General features: G+C 51.5%; 1 pseudogene; it reads right to left on the reverse strand.

Moving 5' to 3' along the window:
- Positions 1-14,292: 14,292 nt before the first annotated feature.
- LOC137346347 (U2 spliceosomal RNA) lies at positions 14,293-14,401 on the reverse strand (annotated as a pseudogene).
- Between the last annotated feature and the right edge of the window lie 792 nt (positions 14,402-15,193).

Below are 15,193 nucleotides of genomic sequence, written 5' to 3' on the forward strand. Positions count from 1 at the left end.
CATGTTATACAGACTATAACTCAACAGGGTGAGAATGCACTCTTCATGTTGTACAGACTATAACCCAACAGGGTGAGAGTGCAATCTTCATGTTATACAGACTACAATCCAACAGGGTGAGAGTACACTCTGCATGTTATACAGTCTATAACCCAACAGGGTGAGAGTGCACTCTCCATGTTGTACAGACCATACCACAACAGGTTGAGAGTGCAATCTTCATGTTGTGCAGATGAGAACCCAACAGGGTGAGAGTGCACTCTCCATTTTGTGCAGATGAGGACCCAACAGGGTGAGTGTGCACTCTCAATGTTGTACAGACTAAAAACCAATAGGATGAGAGTGCACGCTCTCCAATATGTGCAGACTATAACCCAACAGGGTGAGAGTGCACTCTCCATGTTATACAGACCATACCCCAACAGTGTGAGAGTGCAATCTTCATGTTACACAGACCATAACCCAGCAGGGTGAGAGTGCACTCTCCATGTTGTACAGATGAGAACCCAACAGGGTGAGAGTGCACTCTCCATGTTGTACAGACCATACCCCAACAGGGTGAGAGTGCAATCTTCATGTTACACAGACCATAACCCAACAGGGTTAGAGCGCACTCTCCATGTTGTACAGACTTGCCCAACAGGGTTAGATTGCACTCTCCATTTTGCGCAGATGAGGACCCAACAGGGTGAGTGTGCACTCTCCATGTTGTACAGACTAAAAACCAAAAGGGTGAGAGTGCACGCTCTCCAGGTTGTGCAGACTATAACCCAAGAGGGTGAGAGAGCACTCTCCATGTTATACAGACCATAACCCAACAGGGTGAGAGTGCACTCTCCATTTTGTGCAGATGTGAGCTCAACAGGGTTAGTGTGCACTCTCCATGTTGTACAGACTATAACCCCATAGGGTGACAGTGCACTCTCTATGTTGTACAGATGATAACCCAATAATGTGAGAGTGCACTCTCCATGTTATACAGACCATAACCCAACAAGGTGAGAGTGCACTCTCCATTTTGTACAGGTGTGAACTCGACAGGGTTAGTGTGCACTCTCCATGTTTGACAGACTATAAACCCATAGGGTGAGAGTGCATTCTCTATGTTGTACAGACTATACCCCAATAGGGTGAGAGTGCACTCTCCATGTTGTACAGATGATAACCCAACAGGGTGAGAGTGCACTCTTCATGTTATACAGACCACGACCCAACAGGGCGAGAGAGCACTCTCCATGTTGAACAGACTACAACCCAACAGGTTGAGAGTGCACTCTCCATCCTATACAGACTATAACCCAACAGGGTGAGAGTGCACACTCCATGTTGTACAGTAAATAACCCAACAGGGTGAGAGTCCACACTCCATGTTGTACAGAATACAACCCAACAGGGTGAGAGTGCACTCTCCATTTTGTACAGATGGGAACTCAACAGGGTTAGTGTGCATTCTCCATGTTGTACAGACTATAAACCCAAAGGGTGAGAGTGCATTCTCCATGTTGTACAGACTATAACCCAATAGGGTGAGAGTGCACTCTCCATGTTATACAGACTATAACCCAACAGGGTGAGAGTGCACTCTTCATGTTATACAGACTACAACCCAATAGGGTGAGAGTGCACTCTCCATGTTATACAGACTATAACCCAACAGGGTGAGAGTGCACTCTCCATGTTATACAGACAATAACTCAATAGGGTGAGAGTGCACTCTCCATGTTATAAAGACTACAATCCAACAGGGTGAGAGTGCACTCGCCATGTTTTGCTGACTATAACCCAACAGGGTGAGAGTGCACTGTCCATGTTGTACAGACCATACCACAACAGGTTGAGAGTGCAATCTTCATGTTACACAGACCATAACCCAGCAGGGTGACAGTGCACTCTCCATGTTGTGCAGATGAGAACCCAACAGGGTTAGTGTGCACTCTCCATGTTGCACAGACTATAACCCAATAGGGTGAGAGTGCACTCTCCATGTTGTGCAGATGTGAACTCAACAGGGTTAGTGTGCACTCTCCATGTTGTACAGACGATAACCCAATAATGTGAGAGTGCACTCTCCATGTTATACAGACCATAACCCAACAAGGTGAGAGTGCACTCTCCATTTTGTACAGGTGTGAACTCGACAGGGTTAGTGTGCACTCTCCATGTTTGACAGACTATAAACCCATAGGGTGAGAGTGCATTCTCTATGTTGTACAGACTATACCCCAATAGGGTGAGAGTGCACTCTCCATGTTGTACAGATGATAACCCAACAGGGTGAGAGTGCACTCTTCATGTTATACAGACCACAACCCAACAGGGCGAGAGAGCACTCTCCATGTTGAACAGACTACAACCCAACAGGTTGAGAGTGCACTCTCCATCCTATACAGACTATAACCCAACAGGGTGAGAGTGCACACTCCATGTTGTACAGTAAATAACCCAACAGGGTGAGAGTCCGCACTCCATGTTGTACAGAATACAACCCAACAGGGTGAGAGTGCACTCTCCATTTTGTACAGATGGGAACTCAACAGGGTTAGTGTGCATTCTCCATGTTGTACAGACTATAAACCCAAAGGGTGAGAGTGCATTCTCCATGTTGTACAGACTATAACCCAATAGGGTGAGAGTGCACTCTCCATGTTATACAGACTATAACCCAACAGGGTGTGAGTGCACTCTTCATGTTATACAGACTACAACCCAATAGGGTGAGAGTGCACTCTCCATGTTATACAGACTATAACCCAACAGGGTGAGAGTGCACTCTCCATGTTATACAGACAATAACTCAATAGGGTGAGAGTGCACTCTCCATGTTATAAAGACTACAATCCAACAGGGTGAGAGTGCACTCTCCATGTTATACAGACTATAACCCAACAGGGTGAGAGTGCACTCTCCATGTTGTGCAGATGAGAACCCAACAGGGTGAGAGTGCACTCTCCATGTTATAAAGACTACAATCCAACAGGGTGAGAGTGGACTCGCCATGTTATACAGACTATAACCCAACAGGGTGAGAGTGCACTGTCCATGTTGTACAGACCATACCACAACAGGTTGAGAGTGCAATCTTCATGTTACACAGACCATAACCCAGCAGGGTGACAGTGCACTCTCCATGTTGTGCAGATGAGAACCCAACAGGGTTAGTGTGCACTCTCCATGTTGCACAGACTATAACCCAATAGGGTGAGAGTGCACTCTCCATGTTGTGCAGATGTGAACTCAACAGGGTTAGTGTGCACTCTCCATGTTGTACAGACTATAACCCCATAGGGTGACAGTGCACTCTCTATGTTGTACAGACGATAACCCAATAATGTGAGAGTGCACTCTCCATGTTATACAGACCATAACCCAACAAGGTGAGAGTGCACTCTCCATTTTGTACAGGTGTGAACTCGACAGGGTTAGTGTGCACTCTCCATGTTTGACAGACTATAAACCCATAGGGTGAGAGTGCATTCTCTATGTTGTACAGACTATACCCCAATAGGGTGAGAGTGCACTCTCCATGTTGTACAGATGATAACCCAACAGGGCGAGAGAGCACTCTCCATGTTGAACAGACCACAACCCAACAGGGCGAGAGAGCACTCTCCATGTTGAACAGACTACAACCCAACAGGTTGAGAGTGCACTCTCCATCCTATACAGACTATAACCCAACAGGGTGAGAGTGCACACTCCATGTTGTACAGTAAATAACCCAACAGGGTGAGAGTCCGCACTCCATGTTGTACAGAATACAACCCAACAGGGTGAGAGTGCACTCTCCATTTTGTACAGATGGGAACTCAACAGGGTTAGTGTGCATTCTCCATGTTGGACAGACTATAAACCCAAAGGGTGAGAGTGCATTCTCCATGTTGTACAGACTATAACCCAATAGGGTGAGAGTGCACTCTCCATGTTATACAGACTATAACCCAACAGGGTGAGAGTGCACTCTTCATGTTATACAGACTACAACCCAATAGGGTGAGAGTGCACTCTCCATGTTATAAAGACTATAACCCAACAGGGTGAGAGTGCACTCTCCATGTTATACAGACTATAACCCAACAGGGTGAGAGTGCACTGTCCATGTTGTGCAGACCATACCACAACAGGTTGAGAGTGCAATCTTCATGTTACACAGACCATAACCCAGCAAGGTGACAGTGCACTCTCCATGTTGTGCAGATGAGAACCCAACAGGGTGAGAGTGCACTCTCCATGTTGTACAGACTCTTACCCAACAGGGTGAGAGTGCACTCTCCATTTTGTGCAGATGAGGACCCAACAGGGTGAGTGTGCACTCTCCATGTTGTACAGACTAAAAACCAATAGGGTGAGAGTGCACACTCTCCAATATGTGCAGACTATAACCCAAGAGGGTGAGAGTGCACTCTCCATGTTTTACAGACCATAACCCAACAGGGTGAGAGTGCACTCTCCATTTTGTGCAGATGTGAACTCAACAGGGTTAGTGCGCACTCTCCATGTTGCACAGACTATAACCCAATAGGGTGAGAGTGCACTCTCCATGTTGTACAGACTATAACCCCATAGGGTGAGAACACACTCTCCATGTTGTACAGACGATAACCCAACAGGATGAGAGTGCACTTTTCATGTTATACACACCATAACCCAAAATGGCGAGAGTGCACTCTCCATGTAGAACAGACTACAACCCAACAGGGTGAAAGTGCACTCTCCATCCTATACAGACTATTACCCAACAGAGTTTTTTTTTTTTTTATTTTCCAAAATATACATTATTCATAAAAATCTGTAAAAATTACATTGCCAAACAGTTTCCAAACAGCACCAAAAAATACAAACATTGCAAGGGAGATCAGTTTCCTTCAATACTGTCATGAGTTTCTTCCCAACCCTTCCGTTTCACAATTGTCATGTCAATTACAGTTTTACATTTACAGCAATTCAGAATATTAACGATACAGTTCGAGGGGTTTCCCATGGATCCAGCCCCTCAGTCCAGCTTGGTGGGGGAACCTTACACTGTGGTCTTTCCCCATTGAGCCTTTGCTGCGGCTGCCCCAAGCTTTAGTGCGTCCCTCAGCACGTAGTCCTGGACCTTGGAATGTGCCAGTCTGCAACATTCGGCGGTGGACAACTCTTTGCGCTGGAAGACCAGCAAGTTTCGGGCAGACCAAAGGGCGTCTTTCACCGAATTGATAGTCCTCCAGCAGCAGTTGATGTTTGTCTCGGTGTGCGTCCCTGGGAACAGCCCGTAGAGCACAGACTCCTGTGTTACAGAGCTGCTTGGGATGAACCTTGACACAAACCACTGCATCTCTTTCCACACCTGCTTTGCAAAGGCACATTCCAGGAGGAGGTGGGCGACCGTCTCTTCCCCACCACAGCCAACGCGGGGGCACTGTGCGGAGGGGGCGAGACTTCGGGTGTGCATGAAGGATCTGACGGGGAGGGCCCTTCTCACCACCAGCCAAGCTACGTCTTGGTGCTTGTTTGAAAGTTCTGGTGATGAGGCATTCCGCCAAATGACTTTGACGGTCTGCTCGGAGAACCATCCGACGGGATCCAACGTTTCCTTTTCCCGTAGGGCCTTGGGAACATTCCGTGCAGACCACTGCCTGATGGACCGGTGGTCAAAGGTGTTTTTCCGCAGAAACTGCATCACGAAGGATAGGTGGTACGGCGCCGCCCAACTGCACGGAGCGTTCCGCGGCAATGTGACCAGGCCCATCCTTCGCAACACCGGGGACAGATAGAACCTCAGCACGTAGTGACACTTGGAGTTTGCGTACTGGGGATCTACACATAGCTTGATGCAGCCGCACACGAAGGTGGTCTTCAGGATGAGGGCCACGTTGGGTACATTTTTCCCGCCCATGTCCAGAGATTTGAACATCGTGTCCCTCCGGACCCGGTCCATTTTAGATCCCCAGACGAAGCGGAAAATGGCTCGGGTGACTGCCACGGCGCAGGAGTGGGGTATGGGCCAGACCTGCGCCACGTAGAGCAACAACGTGAGCGCCTCGCACCTGATGACCAGGTTCTTACCCACAATGGAGAGAGATCGCTGCCCCCACATGCCCAACTTTTGTCGTACCTTGGCTACTCGCTCCTCCCATGTTTTGGTGCACGCCCCGGCCCTTCCGAACCATATCCCCAGCACCTTCAGGTAATCTGACCTGACGGTGAAGGGGACAAAGGATCGGTCAGCCCAGTTCCCAAAGAACATGGCCTCGCTCTTGCCGTGGTTAACTTTGGCTCCCGAGGCCAGTTCGAACTGGTCGCAGATGCTCATCAGTCTGCGCACGGACAGCGGATCCGAGCAGAAGACGGCGACGTCATCCATGTACAGGGAGGTTTTGACCTGAGTGCCTCCGCTGCCTGGGATTGTCACCCCTCTTATGCTCGCATCCTTCCTAATAGACTCAGCAAAGGGTTCAATACAGCAAACAAACAAGACCGGGGACAGAGGACAGCCCTGTCTGACTCCAGATTTGATCGGGAAACTTTCAGATTCCCACCCGTTGATTGACACTGCGCTACTGATGTTTGTGTAGAGCAGTTGGATCCAATTGCAGATTCCATCCCCAAACCCCATTTTGGAAAGCACGTCCATCATGTAGCTGTGCGGTATCCTGTCAAAAGCCTTCTCCTGATCCAGGCTGATGAGGCAGGTGTCCACCCTCCTGTCCCGTCCGTAGGCGATCGTATCCCTGAGTAGCGCGAGGCTATCAGAGATCTTCCTGCCGGGTACAGTACAGGTCTGATCGCGGTGAATCACCAGCTCCAGAGCAGACTTGACTCAACTGGCTATGACTTTGGACAGAATCTTGTAATCAACATTAAGCAGTGAGATGGGCCGCCAATTTCTGATTTCTACCCTCTCCCCCTTCTGCTTGTAAATGAGGGTGATGATGCCTTTTCTCATGGATTCTGACATGCTACCGGCCAGGAGCATACTCTCGTATACTTCCAGCAGGTCCGGGCCGACCCAGTCCCACAGGGCCGAGTACAACTCGACCGGTAAGCCGTCGCTCCCGGGAGTTTTACTCGCCTCGAAAGACTCGACGGCCTTTGTCAGCTCGTCCAGAGTTAGCGGCTTGTCCAGTCCCTCCCTCCTGCTGTCATCTAAGACCTCTGTGATAGATGACAGGAAGGACTGGGAGGCTCTGCTGTCTGTGGGCTTCGCGTCATACAACCCAGCATAAAAGGATTTGCTGATCCTTAGTATGTCGGACTGCGAAGACGTTACCGAGCCATCTTCTTCCTTCAGGCTGCTGATAACAGAGCTCTCTCTGTGTACCTTTTGGAAGAAGTAACGCGAGCACGTCTCATCCTGCTCGATGGAGCGGACTCTGGACCGGAAGATGATCTTGGAGGCCTCCTTGGCAAAGAGCGAGGCCTGCTGGCTCTTCACCTCTTGGAGATCCTCCTTCACCTCGACCCCCATTGACTGCAACCGGAGTAGATTTTGCATAATTTTCTGGAGTCGGGACAGTTCCCTCTGTCTCTCTTTCGCCTTCTGAACACCTTTGTGGATGAAGAACCTCTTGATGTTCTCCTTAATCGCTTCCCACCAGTGAACTGGAGACTCAAAGAGGGGTTTCACGGTCCTCCAACCATTGTAATCCCTTTTGAGTTCCTCAACGTTCTCTGGGGTCAGCAGTGTCGCATTGAGCTTCCACGTCCCTCTGCCAACCCGCTGGTCGTCCTGTAAGTGACAGTCGGCCAGTAAGAGGCAGTGGTCGGAGAAGAACACCGGCTTGACGTCGGTGGATCCGACCGTGACAGCACGGGACACAAACAGGAAGTCAATCCTGGAACGGGCAGACCCGTCCAATCTTGACCATGTGTATCTGCGCTGCGCTCCGTCTGCAGGTTTGCTGAAGACGTCGTGCAGTTTGGCATCCTTAACTGTTTCTATTAGGAATCTGGACGTAGCGTCCAGTTTGCTGTCGTCACTGCCGGATCGTCCAGCCGCATCGATGATGCAGTTGAAGTCACCGCCTAGGATGACCGGCCTGGACGTCGCCAGCAGCAGTGGGAGCTGCTGGAAGACGGTCAGCCGCTCGCTGCGTTGTACCGGGGCGTACACGTTGATCAACCGGAGCGGAGCGTTGTTGTACATCACGTCTGCTACGAGGAGGCGGCCGCCCACCACCTCCTTAACTTCGGAGATGGTGAAGTTACCTCCCCGCAGCAGAATACCCAGGCCGGAGGAACGGCAGTCATTACCCCCCGACCAGATCGATGGCCCGTGGGACCACCATCGCGACCACTGCCTGTAGGTGCTGAGGTGTGGTATTCCACACTCCTGCAGAAACAGGAGGTCAGCTTTGACCTTGGCAAGGTAATCCAAGGTTGAAACACATCGCGTAGTAGATTTAATGCTACGCACATTAATGGAAGCAATTCTTATACCCATTTTTTACTAAAAATTAGTTGTTCCTTCCCATACCATTTGTCCTCGCTAGTCCCAGTCCTTCCCCTTCGGGATGTTCCTGCATACCCATCGTGTGCGCAAGCAGTTTCACGTTGGTTGGGCTCAGAAACCCCTCCTGATTTTTCATGCAGGGTTTGTGCCGCTCGGGTGACATCGGGGGGGTCTTGTAGGCAGAGAGGATTGGGTTGTCCTCAGCTGCTTCCATCTGTTCCTCCTCGAAAACATCACAGCTCCCGGTCTCCCGGAGCTCAGGTGCGCCAGACGTGTCTTTGCTCCTGGTGTCCCGGAGCTGAGATGCGTTGGCCACGTCGTTACGTGTGGGGAATTGGGGTTGGGGCACGCCGGGCCCATCACAGCTTCCAGTGCCCGGGGGCTGGGATGCTTTATCATCCATCTCGGAGTTCTGCCGCCTCTTTTGAAGGGGCTGTCGTTCCAGCATTTCCCCGTCCAGTGAAGAGGAGCTGTTGCAGTCTGATTCAGAAGAGAGCCTCCTCTTGCCACTGGTTTGGGTGGTGGCTTTGGGATGTTTTTTCTTTGCGGTTTTCCTCTGGACCACTTGCCACTGACCTGTTTGTCCATCTGCTGCCTCCTCCTCCATTGATTCTGTCTGTGGAGGAGGGGTTTCCGGGCGCTGGGTAGGTGCTGGGTCGTTGGTTTCAGCCGCCTCCCCTTCCTTCTCAGGTTGAAGTTCCTCACTGCGGAGAAGGTTGCTGGTCTCCTTTCGCACAGCGGACGCCTTCGTCGAACCTTCACCCGGCCTTTCCTTGGACCTTGCCGCCTGAGCATAGCTGAGGCAACGTTTGGGGCAGGTCTTGTAGAGATGGCCTGCCGCACCGCACAAATTGCAACACTTAGTCTGCTTACAGTCCTTGGTCTGATGGCCTTCCTCCTTGCAGTTCTTGCAAACAACCGTGCTGCGGTTGGCTGCCATATGACCAGATTTGCCACAGGTGCGGCAAACTCTGGGCTGCCCAGCGTAGACCAAGAAGCCTCGACTTCCCCCGATAGCAAAGCTGGAGGGAGGGTGGATGATGGCTCCACTGGGATCTACCTTCAAGGTCACCTTGACCTGCCGCTTGCTGGTCCAGATCCCAAAGGGGTCCTTGACATCAGTGCTGCTGCCAGCCACCTCGACGTACCTGGTGAGAAAGGTGAGTACATCCACCACCGGAACATGGGGGTTGTAGAGGTGAATCGTCACCACCCGGTCCCGTTGTGACGGAAGCGTGAAGAGCGGCTCCGCTGTGAGGATCGACAGCGGCGCCCGGTCCCCTTTCTCCTTGAACGCCTTCAGGAACTTGATGCATCCCACCACGTTCCGGAACGTCACGTCGAAGTATCCACTGCTGGGGAAATCCTGCAGGCAGAAAACGTCCGTCGCTTGAAATCCGCAGCAATCCCAGAGTTTTTTTTTATTATTTCCAAAATATACTTTATTCATAAAAATCTGTAAAAATTACATTGCCAAACAGTTTCCAAACAGCACGAAAAAATACAAACATTGCAAAAGAGATCAGTTTCTTTCAATAATGTCATGAGTTTCTTCCCAACCCTTCCGTTTCACAATTGTCATGTCAATTACAGTTTTACATTTACAGCAATTCAGAATATTAACGATACAGTTCGAGGGGTTTCCCATGGATCCAGCCCCTCAGTCCAGCTTGGTGGGGGAACCTTACACTGTGGTCTTTCCCCATTGAGCCTTTGCTGCGGCTGCCCCAAGCTTTAGTGCGTCCCTCAGCACGTAGTCCTGGACCTTGGAATGTGCCAGTCTGCAACATTCGGTGGTGGACAACTCTTTGCGCTGGAAGACCAGCAAGTTTCGGGCAGACCAAAGGGCGTCTTTCACCGAATTGATAGTCCTCCAGCAGCAGTTGATGTTTGTCTCGGTGTGCGTCCCTGGGAACAGCCCGTAGAGCACAGACTCCTGTGTTACAGAGCTGCTTGGGATGAACCTTGACAAAAACCACTGCATCTCTTTCCACACCTGCTTTGCAAAGGCACATTCCAGGAGGAGGTGGGCGACCGTCTCTTCCCCACCACAGCCAACGCGGGGGCACTGTGCGGAGGGGGCGAGACTTCGGGTGTGCATGAAGGATCTGACGGGGAGGGCCCTTCTCACCACCAGCCAAGCTACGTCTTGGTGCTTGTTTGAAAGTTCTGGTGATGAGGCATTCCGCCAAATGACTTTGACGGTCTGCTCGGGGAACCATCCGACAGGATCCACCGTTTCCTTTTCCCGTAGGGCCTTGAGGACATTCCGTGCAGACCACTGCCTGATGGACCGGTGGTCAAAGGTGTTTTTCCGCAGAAACTGCTCCACGAAGGATAGGTGGTACGGCGCCGCCCAACTGCATGGTGCGTTCCGCGGCAATGTGACCAGGCCCATCCTTCGCAACACCGGGGACAGATAGAACCTCAGCACGTAGTGACACTTGGAGTTTGCGTACTGGGGATCTACACATAGCTTGATGCAGCCGCACACGAAGGTGGTCATCAGGATGAGGGCCACGTTGGGTACATTTTTCCCGCCCATGTCCAGAGATTTGAACATCGTGTCCCTCCGGACCCGGTCCATTTTAGATCCCCAGACGAAGCGGAAAATGGCTCGGGTGACTGCCACGGCGCAGGAGTGGGGTCTGGGCCAGACCTGCGCCACGTAGAGCAACAACGTGAGCGCCTCGCACCTGATGACCAGGATCTTACCCACAATGGAGAGAGATCGCTGCCCCCACATGCCCAACTTTTGCCGTACCTTGGCTACTCGCTCCTCCCATGTTTTGGTGCACGCCCCGGCACTTCCGAACCAAATCCCCAGCACCTTCAGGTAATCTGACCTGACGGTGAAGGGGACAAAGGATCGGTCAGCCCAGTTCCCAAAGAACATGGCCTCGCTCTTGCCGTGGTTAACTTTGGCTCCCGAGGCCAGTTCGAACTGGTCGCAGATGCTCATCAGTCTGCGCACGGACAGCGGATCCGAGCAGAAGACGGCGACGTCATCCATGTACAGGGAGGTTTTGACCTGAGTGCCTCCGCTGCCTGGGATTGTCACCCCTCTTATGCTCGCATCCTTCCTAATAGACTCAGCAAAGGGTTCAATACAGCAAACAAACAAGACCGGGGAAAGAGGACAGCCCTGTCTGACTCCAGATTTGATCGGGAAACTTTCAGATTCCCACCCGTTGATTGACACTGCGCTACTGATGTTTGTGTAGAGCAGTTGGATCCAATTGCAGATTCCCTCCCCAAACCCCATTTTGGAAAGCACGTCCATCATGTAGGTGTGCGATATCCTGTCAAAAGCCTTCTCCTGGTCCAGGCTGATGAGGCAGGTGTCCACCCTCCTGTCCCGTCCGTAGGCGATCGTATCCCTGAGTAGCGCGAGGCTATCAGAGATCTTCCTGCCGGGTACAGTACAGGTCTGATCGGGGTGAATCACCAGCTCCAGAGCAGACTTGACTCGACTGGCTATGACTTTGGACAGAATCTTGTAATCAACATTAAGCAGTGAGATGGGCCGCCAATTTCTGATTTCTACCCTCTCCCCCTTCTGCTTGTAAATGAGGGTGATGATGCCTTTTCTCATGGATTCTGACATGCTACCGGCCAGGAGCATACTCTCGTATACTTCCAGCAGGTCCGGGCCGACCCAGTCCCACAGGGCCGAGTACAACTCGACCGGTAAGCCGTCGCTCCCGGGAGTTTTACTCGCCTCGAAAGACTCGACGGCCTTTGTCAGCTCGTCCAGAGTTAGCGGCTTGTCCAGTCCCTCCCTCCTGCTGTCATCTAAGACCTCTGTGATAGATGACAGGAAGGACTGGGAGGCTCTGCTGTCTGTGGGCTTCGCGTCATACAGCCCAGCATAAAAGGATTTGCTGATCCTTAGTATGTCGGACTGCGAAGACGTTACCGAGCCATCTTCTTCCTTCAGGCTGCTGATAACAGAGCTCTCTCTGTGTACCTTTTGGAAGAAGTAACGCGAGCACGTCTCATCCTGCTCGATGGAGCGGACTCTGGACCGGAAGATGATCTTGGAGGCCTCCTTGGCAAAGAGCGAGGCCTGCTGGCTCTTCACCTCTTGGAGGTCCTCCTTGACCTCGACCCCCATTGACTGCAACCGGAGTAGATTTTGCATACTTTTCTGGAGTCGGGACAGTTCCCTCTGTCTCTCTCTCGCCTTCTGAACACCTTTGTGGATGAAGAACCTCTTGATGTTCTCCTTTATCGCTCCCACCAGTGAACTGGAGACTCAAAGAGGGGTTTCACGGTCCTCCAACCTTTGTAATCCCTTTTGAGTTCCTCAACGTTCTCTGGGGTCAGCAGTGTCGCATTGAGCTTCCACGTCCCTCTGCCAACCCGCTGGTCGTCCTGTAAGTGACAGTCGGCCAGTAAGAGGCAGTGGTCGATGATGCAGTTGAAGTCACCGCCTGGGGTGACCGGCCTGGACGTCGCCAGCAGCAATGGGAGCTGCTGGAAGACGTTCAGCCGCTCGCTGCGTTGTACCGGGGCGTACACGTTGATCAACCGGAGCGGAGCGTTGTTGTACATCACGTCTGCTACGAGGAGGCAACCGCCCACCACCTCCTTAACTTCGGAGATGGTGAAGTTACCTCCCCGCAGCAGAATACCCAGGCCGGAGGAACGGCAGTCATTACCCCCCGACCAGATCGATGGCCCGTGGGACCACCATCGCGACCACTGCCTGTAGGTGCTGAGGTGTGGTATTCCACACTCCTGCAGAAACAGTAGGTCAGCTTTGACCTTGGCAAGGTAATCCAAGGTTGAAACACATCGCGTAGTAGATTTAATGCTACGCACATTAATGGAAGCAATTCTTACACCCATTTTTTACTAAAAATTAGTTGTTGCTTCCCATACCATTTGTCCTCGCTAGTCCCAGTCCTTCCCCTTCGGGATGTTCCTGCATACCCATCGTGTGCGCAAGCAGTTTCACGTTGGTTGGGCTCAGAAACCCCTCCTGAATTTTCATGCAGGGTTTGTGCCGCTCGGGTGACATCGGGGGGGTCTTGTGGGCAGAGAGCATTGGGTTGTCCTCAGCTGCTTCTATCTGTTCCTCCTCGAAAACATCACAGCTCCCGGTCTCCCGGAGCTCAGGTGCGCCAGACGTGTCTTTGCTCCCGGTGTCCCGGAGCTGAGATGCGTTGGCCACGTCGTTACGTGTGGGGCATTGGGGTTCGGGCACGCCGGGCCCATCACAGCTTCCAGTGCCCGGGGGCTGGGATGCTTTATCATCCATCTCGGAGTTCTGCCGCCTCTTTTGAAGGGGCTGTCATTCCAGCATTTCCCCGTCCAGTGAAGAGGAGTTGTTGCAGTCTGATTCAGAAGAGAGCCTCCTCTTGCCACTGGTTTGGGTGGTGGCTTTGGGATGTTTTTTCTTTGTGGTTTTCCTCTGGACCACTTGCCACTGACCTGTTTGTCCATCTGCTGCCTCCTCCTCCATTGATTCTGTCTGTGGAGGAGGGGTTTCCGGGCGCTGGGTAGGTGCTGGGCCGTTGGTTTCAGCCGCCTCCCCTTCCTTCTCAGGTTGAAGTTCCTCACTGCGGAGAAGGTTGCTGGTCTCCTTTCGAACAGCGGACGCCTTCGACGAACCTTCTCCCGGCCTTTCCTTGGACTTTGCCGCCTGAGCGTAGTTGAGGCAACGTTTGGGGCAGGTCTTGTAGAGATGGCCTGCCGCACCGCACAAGTTGCAACACTTAGTCTGCTTACAGTCCTTGGTCTGATGGCCTTCCTCCTTGCAGTTCTTGCAAACAACTGTGCTGCAGTTGACCACCCGAACGGTGTTGCGCACTCCCTGGCCCGAAGCTCGAAAATTGGTTATAGCCATTTTACTCAAAGCTTCCCCAGGATCAAAAGGCAATGATCATGGTCTCTTCTCAATCAAATAAGCACTGATAAGAACAGATACTACACTTGATCTTAGCCAAAAGGCCGAGAAGCCTTTGGTAGGACAGACCATAACCCAATAGGGGGAGTGTGCACTCTCCATGTTGGACAGACCAGAACCCAAAAGGGTGAGAGAGCGCTCTCCATGTATTACAGACCATAACCCAATAGGTCGGCAGTGCACTCTCCATGTAGTACAGACCATAACCCAATAATGCGAGAGTGCACTCTCCATGTTGTACAGGTCATAACACAATAGGGTGAGAATGCACTCTTCATGTAGTACAGACCATAACCCAATCGGGGGAGAGTGCACTCTCCAAGTTGTACAGACTATAGCCCAACATGGTGAAAGTGCACTCTCCATGTTGTACAGACAATAATCCAACAGGGGAAGAGTTCGCTCTACATGTTGTACAGACGTTTAGTCAACAGGGTGAGCGTGTACTCTCCATGTTGTACAGACTATAATCCAACAGGGAGAGAGTGTGTTCTCCATGTTGTACAGACTATAACCCAACAGGGTGAGAGTTCGCATCTCCATGTTGTACAGACCATAACCCAACAGGGTGAGAGTGCACTCTCCATGTTGTACAGACCACAAACCAATAGGGTGAGAGTGCGCTCTCCATGTATTACAGACCATAACCCAATCGGGCGAGAGTGCACTCTCCATGTTGTACAGATCAGAACTCAATAGGGTGAGAGTGCACTCTTCATGTCGTACAGACCATAACCCAAGAGAGAGAGAGAGTGCATTCTCCATGTTGTACAGACCAGAACCCAATAGGATGAGAGGGCGCTCTCCTTGTTGTACAAACTGTAACACAGCAGGGCGAGAGTGCACTC

The sequence above is a fragment of the Heterodontus francisci genome, chromosome 29 (genome assembly GCF_036365525.1).
Source record: "Heterodontus francisci isolate sHetFra1 chromosome 29, sHetFra1.hap1, whole genome shotgun sequence".
In the NCBI taxonomy this organism is placed as follows: Eukaryota; Metazoa; Chordata; class Chondrichthyes; order Heterodontiformes; family Heterodontidae; genus Heterodontus; species Heterodontus francisci.